This window comes from Setaria viridis, chromosome 8 (genome assembly GCF_005286985.2).
Source record: "Setaria viridis chromosome 8, Setaria_viridis_v4.0, whole genome shotgun sequence".
NCBI lineage: Eukaryota > Viridiplantae > Streptophyta > Magnoliopsida > Poales > Poaceae > Setaria > Setaria viridis.
In genome coordinates this window covers 734,382-746,749 of record NC_048270.2, presented here as the reverse complement: position 1 = coordinate 746,749, position 12,368 = coordinate 734,382, and the positions used below count along the sequence as shown (strand labels likewise).

At 44.7% G+C, this 12,368-nt stretch overlaps 1 pseudogene; it reads right to left on the bottom strand.

Annotated features, from left to right (window-relative positions):
• Positions 1-2,854: 2,854 nt before the first annotated feature.
• LOC117833179 (thymidylate kinase-like) lies at positions 2,855-4,502 on the bottom strand (annotated as a pseudogene).
• Between the last annotated feature and the right edge of the window lie 7,866 nt (positions 4,503-12,368).

Below are 12,368 nucleotides of genomic sequence, written 5' to 3'. Positions count from 1 at the left end.
GAAGCTAACATGCTTTTAGACAATCTTGGGTTTCTTAACTTATGCTTTTAGAGTTTTTAGAGCTTAGAGGTTATGGATTTGTATTTAGGGTTTAGGGTTTAGGGTTTGGGTTAGGGTATTAGGGTTTAGGATCTTAGAAACATATGGCGTTATTGATTAGAATATTAGATCAGTGAGTTCATTTCATAAAAATTAAGTCTTGTGTCTTACCTATTACCGTACAGTATAGGGCTGATTATAGTGATAACAATGTCTCACATATTCATACCCTGGCATCCTTTAACTATATGGTGTATAATACCATTTGAGATTTCTCAAGACCAGCAGTAACCAACTGATACGTAGAAGTACTAGAGCAGTAGATGGGAATGGCATTGATAAGGGAAAACATTTTTTAGTTCTGCTGAGCAACCAGAAATAGTGATCAAAATTCATCAGAAATATCTTTTTAATAAAATGAACTTCAGTTCTTCTCCCCCATTGGTTAACGTTTAACAAACAAACCATGTCAGTTTCATTTGCCAAGCATCTGAAGCAAATGCATATGCATCAGACAGATACATCATATCTAAAGTAACGCACCACACTACAAATATAGGGGAGGGAGAAGGGTTATACTTATACCGTGTAGGCCTTGACTCAGTGGTGTAAACGATTGTCGGGCCCTTATTGAACTTGATGTAGCGGTGGCTGCGCATCTGGGCGTATGCCGACCGAGTCCCAGCTGCTTCTCGGCGCCGGCGACAACGTCAATCTGCTTGAGGTCTTAAGCGCTGTGTGGCGGCTGCGAGCGAGGACACCCACGGTTAACCCTGCTAATTGGGTTGTAACCCAAGTTGTAACCCCACCAACCCATTCTCACAAGGGAAATAAATATAATCCACTCCAATTCAAACCTTCACAATCAGACACCATACCACCCCAACTTTCTAGTGCATAAGTTATATAAACTGCTGGCCAAATATGGTTACAACCCAATAAGAACCCATTAGGTAGCTACTAGTAGCCAAAGAAGTTGCAGGCTCGGCCTTGATATGGTCTCTCGTGAGCTTGTACTCTTGCTGAACAGAGCTCAATTTCTTTCTTTCTTTTGGACAAAACATCCTAATAAAGCCATAAGCAGACTTTTCTCTTTCAGGGCATAATCAGATATTGATTTAGCTATGAAGTGACAATTTAGCCAATGTTATCACTGACAAACTAATGAACAAACTGATATGAAGCATGTTAAGAACATACAGGGGTAAGACCAAAAGAAAATGTAGATACGACAGAAGGTGTCCCCAACAACCTTTTCCAGAAGCAAATTTCTGTCAATCCATAGTACAACTGAGAAGAAAACCAGATTGAGGTAGAATGTCGTTTATATATGCACAATTGGCTATTTCTTGAAAGTTAGAACAACCAAGGGTACTAGTAGTGTCTAACAGAGAAGAGTGAGGAAAATCAAACTGTCATCACACATAATAGCACATTTCAGATTATGCCAAAGCAAGAACTAATTTAATGCAGCATTCCTTCAACTTGGTTAGAGAACCATAACTTCACGACCAAAAGAATGACACTATCCTAGCAACTAAGCAAGGTATTACTCATATTATGGCACCAACGTCTGAATGCAGAAGGGAAAACATACCTGAAAATGGGAAGCAACTGTTGCAACTCAGAGTCACCAGGAAAGAGAGCTTGTCTTCTGACCATTTCAGCTGCATTGAAAAGTTATGAATATCACAACAGGGTAAAAGTTTTAAGTACAAGTGTAAAATCCTTTAAATACATCATCTCTTTATTAAGCCTAAGCAAAATATGCTATTTGGTTGTTCATAAAGTTAAAGGTGATGTGGACAATGCAGATTATGGGGCATTTGTACAAGGGCATTGGTTACTGCGCGGGTGGCGGCGCACGGCCGCCAGGGATGCGCCGTGTGCGCGGCCGGTGGAGGTGCGGCGTGCGGCCGGCGGGGAGCCGGAGACGGCGGGACGCGGTCACGCGTGGGCGCAGGGCGGTCGGGAGTTCTTGGGACGGGAACGGGAGGCGGCGAGTCGGGGGGTGTGGGCGGACGGGAGCCGGCCGAGTGCGATTTTTGCTGGGCTAGGGCGACGGTCAGTTGCTGGGCTGACTTCTTCTCGGGGTGGGCTAATGGGTCAGGAAGCCTTTTTTTGCCAATTTTATGAAGAAACTTCCCACTACTCTTGGGCCTCGCCCCGGGCTGCAGCCCGGGGCTCAGATCCGCCCCTGCTCACACATCCATTGAAAACCTTGATGAGCTCTCCACTCTCGTCGCTGGAACCGTGAACAGAGGCAGCGAGGTCATTGCTGCAAGCATGACCGTGAACGACTGGACTGCCTTCTGTGGCTCAGACACGACAGCCACCGAGCTCTCGGTCATCGAGAGTGTCTTCAAGCGATCGTCGATGACATGAGGAAGTCTCTGATCGACAGTTATGTGTAACTGAGGCCCTGCAAGTACTACCTGTGCCAAGGTGCACCGCGAGCTATACTTGTGTTATCAGTAGTAAAACCAAAACGTACCCTTGGTGGTTTATCCTTGACTTCTGAATCGTAGACTTGATGTTTTACCATGTTCCATGAAGGCCATGGTATGCTCTTCGTTATAGATGTTACGTGCATCTTTCCTGCGTATGTTTACTGTTTGTGCAACCACCTGGGAAGTAAAGAACATCGATTTAAAAAATAAGATTTCAAATGCTAGTAGTTTATTGCTTCGAGTGATGACGCATGCCTTTACAAAAATTTGTTCAGTCCAGCAACATGATGAAACTTGAAAGTCGTGTTTCGTATCGTCGCGTGTTCCGCATCACAACGCAACCCGAACTCCAGCGGATAAAATAAGCCTATCTGAAAGCACCAATTAAATGTCGAAATGTATATTGCACTCGGGACATTGATACAGCAAATGGCAAATGAAAGCGCTGCCAGATGCTTAGTTTCTCATCACCAGCAAGGGTGGATCACACAACGTGCAACAAGGTATGCATCAGCTTGTGCTGAGCTGTGCGTTTCTTGGTGGCGCTTCCCCAAGTCAGATTGGTAAGTGTGGCTTCTCTTGACACTCTTGAATGCAGTTCGTAGCCAGTTCTCTCAGCTGTTCCTCAACGGTCTCCATGGGAAGGGAACCGTCAACAACCTTCAAAAACACAAATGTGAAGCGATATTGGGATCCATTCGAGAACTGGTTAACAAAAACAGCATGTATTGTGGCCCTGAGCACTGTCAAAAGAAATAATCAAAATTTACATTAAGGACTGCTTCTCACCTACTATGGAATTTCTATTTGGCACATAGCAAATTAGAAATATTAGCGGTCACAAATTGATCGTGGAAAGTTGAACAGAATATATAGAGAAAATAGGTTGCCACTCTGGTTCCTTGGGTTTGGCACATAGAACTTCACTCACTAGTCACTACTCACTAGCACAAGAGGCAAAGCAAACACAAAGTGGTGATTTTGCAGAAACTAAGTTACCTTGCATGTCGATTCACGGAGTGAATGATAATGATCTGCAACTCTCTTTTGGAATTCAATCTTTTCATAGCGCTCACCTCCATAGCCCCCTCTTTCAGCCGCTTTCTGTAGCAATAATTTCACATACCATAATGACGCAGGAGGACAATCAATGTAAACTATTGAAGCATGGATTAGGTGACACATAACATCGAAAATCAATTTAGCATACAGGCTGATATAAAGCATTATAGGTGGGTGGGCAAAGAAAATTTCTGAACAAAAAGTTCTCAGCAGCAAAAGGCTTCAGAAATAAATGGATTGATTTTAGCGTTTCAAGACAGAAATCCATACAGTGCGACCTTAAGTACATCATCATCAGTTCATCACCGAGTTCTATATGTAAACATTATTTTGATTGGGTTAAGGCCGAACAATGGCCATCATCCTACAGTGTGTAACTAATGTAACACAAGTCAAATGCATTACACACCATAAGCACAATAAAACTAAAAAATCTAGAACACCTTCATGATGGAACACCATAGACCGAGTGAGTATAAACAGAATACCTCTGGTTGTACATCCATTTAAATTACAAGATCTGGAGCTACAAGTCCAACATCTGGAGCCTGAAATAGTACAGACATCACTTGTCAACTTCCAGGTATTTATGCAAAGGCAGAAAATCATTATACATCCCAATGTTACCAAGCTCACCTTGCACCATTGAATGTCAAGCCCTTTAGCAGCTGAGAACGCTACTCCGGAATAAGAGTAACGGTCTACAATGAGAGTTGTTCCACCGAGTAGCTTGCTTTCCATCAAAGCTCTGCATGTAACAAACCAAATGAAACAGCTCCACGGTTTTAGCAATCCCTGAATCATTGTGCACATAATACAGTATATAACTCCAACAAAATTCCCACATATCACAATAGCATGTTGACAAAATTTATCTTACGTTGTGAAAAGAGCATACCTCTTCTCCCAGCGGTTTGCGCTGAAGAGCAGATGAATCGTTCTGTCATCAAGTTATCTTCGCATCAGGAGAAGCGGAGAGAGAGAAAGAGGGGGTTCCCACCGCTTGGAAGCCTCCGTCTGCGCGTGAGAGCTACACGTAACCGGTTCACCCGTGTGCTATTGATGATGATTGTTCGTGTATACCTGAGGCAAAGGCAATGTCAGATGGATCATCCTGTTTGGCTTGGCCTGGAGCCCTGGACGTACAGAGATTGCGAGCCTAGCTGTGTGGCGGGTACGTGAGGGTCAAGGGGCACCACCGTTAATCCACGACTCCAACCCAGATTGCTTGTATTCCCTTCCCTTGTGGAACATCCGCAATTGGCGTGCTTTGGTTTCGCTGTTGCTTAATTACGTGTATAGCCCATTTGTGCATCCTATTCAGATCACCTGATACCTATAGCACCAAGCTCCATTCAACCAACAGCCGCAGCTGCAGCAATGTACTAGAGTTCATTCACCAATCACCACACAAGCAACTCAAACGCAGATTGTATGGCGCTTCGTAACAAACTTTACACGGGAACCACGAGTCATGTTGCAGCGAGGCAAGGCAAAGCAAAACAAAAACCATCAGGGCAATATGCAACCCAACGACGTCAGCAAATAGGCAACAAGGCATTATGACAGGTCCAACGATGATGGGCTACATCACACTGCAATCTATCTCAGAGATGTGGACCAGTTGACTTTGATAAATAAACACCACCGGTCAACCTCCAACGCATAGGAGGATAACATCAACCACGATTTGTTTTTTTTTTTTTTTGCTACAAATAGGTTCGGCAACATAACATAACATGCCACCTCCTACACAAAGGTTTTCACTCCACCACGATCACTAGCTCAAACTCAATCAAGGACAGGTTGTTGTCCTCCTTCACGGAGAACTCAGCTGGGCTTTCAGCAGCCTTCACAATTCCCCACTTGTCCGCCGCGAGCCACATCGAACCCTTGAACATGTCAATCTTGATGGAATAATGGGCTTAGCCCATTACAATTTCAGAAATTTCAAATAAATCTTAAAGGTCCATGTGGCCATTAGCAAGTGGTTAGAGTGGTGTAAATCTTTAGTCCCACATTGCTAGTGGAGGAGCAGGATGGCCAACATAAATATGGAGGCTGTCTCCACTTCTCCAAGCTATGTGTGTGGGGAGAGCAGGAAAGCTCCACATGCGAGCGCTTGCTCGCCACGCCTTGCCTCGCCGGGCTGGGTGGGGCAAAGGGCACGGGCGCGCGACATGAACACCTCGTGTTAATGACGGCCTAAGGATGTCAATAAAGAGTTAATGATGAGCTTTGGAGCATAAGGAAGGTAATTTGACTCAAAGTCAAATTTGAATTTTTTTTTAAAAAAGGAATTAACGGAGTTACTATTCCCCGTCCGAAAAATACCCGATTTTGAAAAATCATAATGAGTACCCAACTTTGGAATTAGTTTTTGCATAATTATTCATATAAGTGGGCAAATTTTTTTGAACATTAGTGGAATATGGTCCTTGGAAAAGCTAAGTGAGATGTTGTTGGCCAGAGGAAATGGAGGACTCAAATTTAAAATGAAGCTCAAAATCGGCAAATAAGCAGATTTCAGCCGAGTTGCTGAAATAAATTCTCTAAGTCTGAAAACAGCAGTGGATGGCCATGTTTCCAGAAAAATTTAGAGAAATCTAATGTAAAAGGTATAAAAGTTCATGTGCAAAATGGAATTTTTGTTAGTTATAGAACACCAATAGATGAGGTTTGAACCATATGGGGCAAGTTTGAGCTACTCAAATCGAGTCAAAAGAAGGGCAAATGGCTCTGTTACAGTGCCTGACGAAGGAAGGCGGGAAACGAGCAGGAGACAGAGTCGTGCCACCACCGGCACTCTCGCCCGCCGGCCAGCGCGATGCGCCGGGCCACGTCGGCGCCCACGCAAGCCTACCAGCTAGCCGAGGTGGCACCCATGCGCACGGTAAAGACTTCGTATATCTACTGCTCCCGCCGTCGCACTTATCCTTTTACCGGGCCACCGCTCCTTTTTCTTCCTCGACCGAGAGCAGAGCATAGTAGCGCCGTCGCCGGCCAAACCTGCAGCTCCGTCGTCCCTCTCCTCGATTCCTTCCGCCCAAAGCCCCACCAACACCTCGCCAACACCCCACGCCCCCTCCGTTTCCCAGCTCCCCGCCAGCGAGCCCCGAATCGCCGCCGTTTCTATCCGCCCGCCGCCATCACCATCCTCTGGTGGGTTCCTCCGTGCCAACCCTTTTCCCTCGATTGTTTGATCCTCAGAGTGTAGCTGGGTCGTGTAGAGGCCGTAGGTCGCATCGATAGCCGATTTTGCGCCACCGCCGTGCTCCGCGCCAGCCGGCCTCAGTCCATGGCCGCCGCCTCTGTGGAGGGCCCGGCTCAGGCCGCCTCCAGGGGGACCGCCGCTACCCGCAGGTGCGCCGCAGCCTGGGGATGCTCCCCGGCCCGGCCACGCCGCCGGCGAGTTGCCGCCCCTACCCGCCGTGCCCTGCCCCTGGTGCGTGGTAGAAGAGGGTCTGCCGCAGGGGGGCCCACGCGTCGGTGGTTGGGAGTAAGGGGCGGGCCGGTTTGAAGAGGGTCTTTAGGGAGAGAGAGGGGAGGGCCCGAGCCTTGGGACCCGTAGGTCAGTCGCAGGGGTAGATACGGGGCGAGTGTAAAAGGTTTTTCCAGGGGTTTGGATAATCATAAGTTTTCCCTTTTGTAGATAAATAGTTTAAATCCGGTTTTCACCATTTAATTCACGGGAAATTCTAGAAATGTCCAAAAATAGTGAAACTAATTTTGTTAGGATTGTTTTATTTTCCTTTATGCATTAAATTTTTAAACCTTAGGCAAAATAATAAAATTTAGGTATTTATTTAATGCCTTTTGATTAAGGTATTTAAATAAATGCTTAACCTTTATAAAATGCATAAAATTTTGAATAATGTTTTCTTATTCATAAATTATTATTAAACTATAGGAATTAAGTTTTGAGATTAGAAAATATTTATAATGCTTTCTAAAAATAAAAGAAAAGGGCCTAAGATAGGTTAGTAAAGAGATTAAAAATGGTGGGTTAATCTTTATGGGTAGTTTAGTGTTGGCTTGCAACTTTATCATGAAGATAGGTTGTATAGTCACTTGTTGGCTTGCAACTTTATCATGAAGGAAAGTTGTATAGTCATGTGTTCAAAAGTTTACATCTCTAACTCCTGCATGTACTAAATCGTAGACACTGAAGCTCCAGAAGTGGAATTCTTGGATTTACGTGAAGAACCTTCGGAGTTTAAGGAGATTGTTGAGTTGATCCCCTGTGAAGCCGGACCATCAGACGACACTAACCTTTTTACAGATCAAGGCAAGCCCCGGTGCATCTATGCCTATCTATTTTGGAGTTATTATTTCATGTGTCCAATTATTGGTTATTTTCTTTGTGAGTGCACTAAACCTAGGAGTTGATTGCAATCCACTTTTATGCATAATCATACCTTGTCTTTCAGGACATTTTTGCCACTTGTTCAACTAATTAGTAACTATCCTATGCTTAGCAATGCTTAGATGCTCTCTAGCAACTTAGTTGCTCAACTCTAAGGTTAATTTGGTCATACATGTTAATCAAAGAAATAGCCTGAAATTTGGAAATGTGGACAGAAGCTAGAAATCGTAGTTCTGTCTGCTAAGTTAAGTTGGTTAAGGCCCGATCGTTGTCTTAACCTTTGATCAAGTGAGTTTTACCTGGTTGCTTACTGGGTATGGGACCAGTAAAGCCCGGTAGGTTAGTTGGCTCTCTGATCAGGAATATTTCGTACCCGTGCTTGTCGTGCTGGAGAATGGCAGGGGCGTAACCGGAAACTCACATGGAGATCAGGCCAGACGTGGGGTCCCATGTGGGGGTGCGTCCCTTTTGTTCGGGTAGTCATATTCCCAATCTTTGGGTACAACTAATCGAAAGGTTGTTATGTGCAACCCGGATAGTTGTACATAGTTGGTGGTCAGGGTATCTCCTACAGGATGTAAATTGATCCGGATCATCGCAATTCTCGTTTATGAATGCACTTGATCACCGTTAAGCATCGTAGTGTAATCCAGTTGAATGCAACATTTTTTCGAAATTAAATATGCTATATGACTTAGTTCCATCTAGTTGCAAAAATATTTTTACCATCTAGACTGGTCAGGTAACAAACTCAATCTGAAATAAAAGATAAAACTAAGGTTCCACTTATAGTAAGCTCTTTTCTGCAAAATGTAGTCAGTCAGTACACTAAACAGCTATCATTCAGTTTTGGAAAAACTATCTATATTGGTTAATCAGGTTAGTCTTGCTGAGTACCCAGGGAATCCTTCGTTGCTATTTCAGAACCTCAGCAGGAGTCCGCCGAGGGAGAAGTCCCGAAGAACTAGGGTATTTTTACGAGTCTCACAATACCCTAGAAATAAAACTCAGTTGTTTAACTTGCCTAGACCAGTTATGTTTTAAACTCTTAGAACTGCTTAACCTGCATTGTTAAGTTTGTTTCAAACTATGGTTTGTAATAATTCGCACCTCGATATGTATGTTCCCATCGTGGAAGTGATCCTGATGTATGGCTATGGATCACGTCGTGGATGTTTCGAGGAGTCCTAGAGACACTCGACGGACTACCGGACTTATACTGTTTTAAGTGCATTTCGGATAATTGTTGTTCTGACAGTGATTAGGTGCACTTAAGCCAGTTTAAGTTGGGCGGTTCCGCCACATGACACCTGCGTGAATGGTCCACCGAAATCCAGCCTCCAACCTTGCGGTGGCGTGGTTTCCTTTTGCCATTTTATTTTTTGATTACTTGACCTTTAAGTCAGCGAGATATATGGAAGCCTAATCGATTTAGATCACAATCACGACGTGAGATCGTGAGCTTTCCTATATATATGACCTATCGTCCTCTACCGCAAATACATCTAATCGAGCTAGGGTTTTTGCCTCTTCTCGCTACTGCGCCGCCACCATAGTCTACTCCATCCTGAGCGTCGGCGTGCACCGGCTAACGGGAGAGCAGGTCTCCAGAACCTCTCGCTCTTGTGATCATACACCGGCAAAGGGCGAATAAGGTTTTTAGGAAGCGCTCCGCGCGACTGCTCAAGGTCTTCACCACGGCTCGTCTTCCATCCAAGTCCGGCGTTGCAGCGGGCCATCATCTTCGACGACATCTGCTACGCTCCGCCCGCAACATCGTCGTCATTCCGTCAGCACCACTTGTTGTCATAGTTGCACCCGTTAAGTACGTATGCCGTGATCTGATCTCCTATTTTAGCATATTTTTTGAGAACATGAAGTCGTGCTTGTTGTTGCCTAGTATGTTAGAGATGTGCATGCTAGGTTTTATTCTTGCTATGATAAATCTAGTTCGGAATTTAATCATGCAGTTGTCTAATTTTCCAACAAATCTTTGCATTCCTCAGTTGTTCCAGGCTTCATTACATCCACTGCGAACAAAAATAAGAAGAAATATTTATTGCTTTTATAGCTTTACTCGGATGGAGACAAATTAGGCCAGGATACAGGGCAAGTAGCATGATGTTGCAAACAGATTACAGCTATCAACAACCCTCGTGACAACAGCATGCAAATTTTCATTATTTTATTTTAAGGAAAAGGGTGTCCTATAATTTGTAAAGCCAAAAAAATACCAATTTCAGCCATCATTTCTACATTTACCTTTCAGCATGCGACGCAATGCACACAAGGAACCATACTCGAACTTTGATAAACTGAGTGCTTAGGTAAAGAATGAATGATGAAGGTGTTGGGAAAATGACCCGGTCGTTATTTGGAGTTGGCAAGTACACTTAAATCATGTAGATATGTACATATTGATGAATGATGATTGGTGGAGAAAACGAAGCTGTAAGCGCTGAATGATTAACGATAAACAACATGGCATCTATCTAGCATTTTCAAATATGGATATGCATTTTCAAATAGAGATATGCAGGATTCCAACAATAAGATACATAATGTGTACATTCAGGCCAAAGATCCAGTAAGTTTCAGCAGAGTAAAGACATTTGCAAGATGTTGGATACGGTTGCTGCTATCAGCAAAGAAAAACAGTCAAGAACATGCAACAGATAATAACTGCAACTTACTGTAGTGATATGAAAAAAAACAAGATAAGAAAGAAATGAGTAAGGCAGGAGGAGAACCTTGGTCGTTTTCTTGCAGTGAAGACGATGATGCCGACTCAGCAATCACTACCGGAAAAAATGACGTCTAGTACCGGTTCATAACCCCCTTCTAGTACCGGTTGTGCATGCGGTACTGGCCAATCGGTACTAGAGGGGGACCCTTTAGTTACGGTTCAAATAACTAGGAGGGCACCTCCCCGCGTGGGAAGCCATTTAGTACTGGTTGGTATCCCAACCGGTACAAGTTTTTTTTCTTTCTTTTTTTATTTATGTTCCTTTAGTCTATATTTGTATTTCGTATTTGTTTCCTTTACGTATACTAGTTCTAATATGGTAATTTATAGAAAGTTCTATTTATCTTTAATATAGCATTTGAGATAATATTATATATATACATATTGTGCATACACATATATGAATAATACTACAAATATTTGTATATAGACATATTGTGCATACATATATCATATTGTGCGGGCTTACGTCAGCGCGAGTCTGCAGGGCGCACGCTGGGGGCGGGGCGGCGTACGTCGGGGGAGCAGGGCCGGGCGACGGCGGCTGACAGGGCAGCGTCGTCGGAGGCGGGGCGGCGCCGTCGGGGTCGGCCGGGACGGCGTCGCACGGCGTCGGGAGGGCGTGGCCGGGGTAGGCGGCGGTCGATAGGGAGGCAACGTCGGGGCGGCAGTAAAAAAATCAAATAAATAAAAATAGGGTAGAGACGGGGCAGCGGCGTCGGGGGCAGGGCGGGACGGCAGCATCGGGGTGGCGGCGTCGGGTCGGGGCGGGGCGGTGTTGTTGGGGCCGGCCGGGATGGCGTCGCGCAGCGCCGGGGGGGGGGCATCGGTGTCGGGGGGCGGCGACGGAGGCGGCAGACGGGGGCAACGGCGGTGGAGAGGCGGCAGATCAGGAGGAGGAAAACAAAGCGCAACACGTACTGAAAATAGCTAAGTGTTTAGAAGAGTAGAGCATTGAGCGCCCCTTAACCCCCCTAGTACCGGTTCCAATTTACCCCCGCTACTAGAGCCCCTCTAGTACCGGGTGTTAAAAACAACCGGTACTAGAGGGTCTCCCAGCGCGGGAAATGAAAATGCCCCCTCTAGTGCTGGTTGTTGTTAAGCATCGGTACTAGAGGGGTTGCATGAATCTGTTTCAATTCCCCACCCATCTTTTTATTTTTCCTTTATTTTACAATTGCTATTATATTAATTTATTGCATAGTAAATTAAATAACATTCATGCACTCGAACAGTTTTGACTCCTCTACATTCTCGCAGTCTTCCTTTGCATCTTGCAACACCTGACCTAGCTCATCTAGAGGACCTTCTACCTCGCCTATCTCTTGTTCAACCTCGTCCATTGGAGCATCTGCAAAGGCACCTCCTTGAATCCAGTCAGGCATGTTGTCATCATCTTCTTCATCATCATCATCCATCATAACTCCTCTTTCCCCATGCTTGGTCCAAATAATATAGTTTGCCATGAATCCAGGACTGTATATGTGGGCGTGAATAGTCTTGATGGATGTGTAATCCTTCTCATTTTTACAATTTCTGCACAGACAACAAATGAAACCGAACGACAGTTTGTTGGATTCTGCCTGATCGAGAAAACCACGCAAGCCATTAATGTCCTCCATGGAACGTTTGTCAGCGTTGTACATCCATTGCCGATTCATCTACAAAATATTACACATGGATTGATTTTTGAACAATAAGGAAA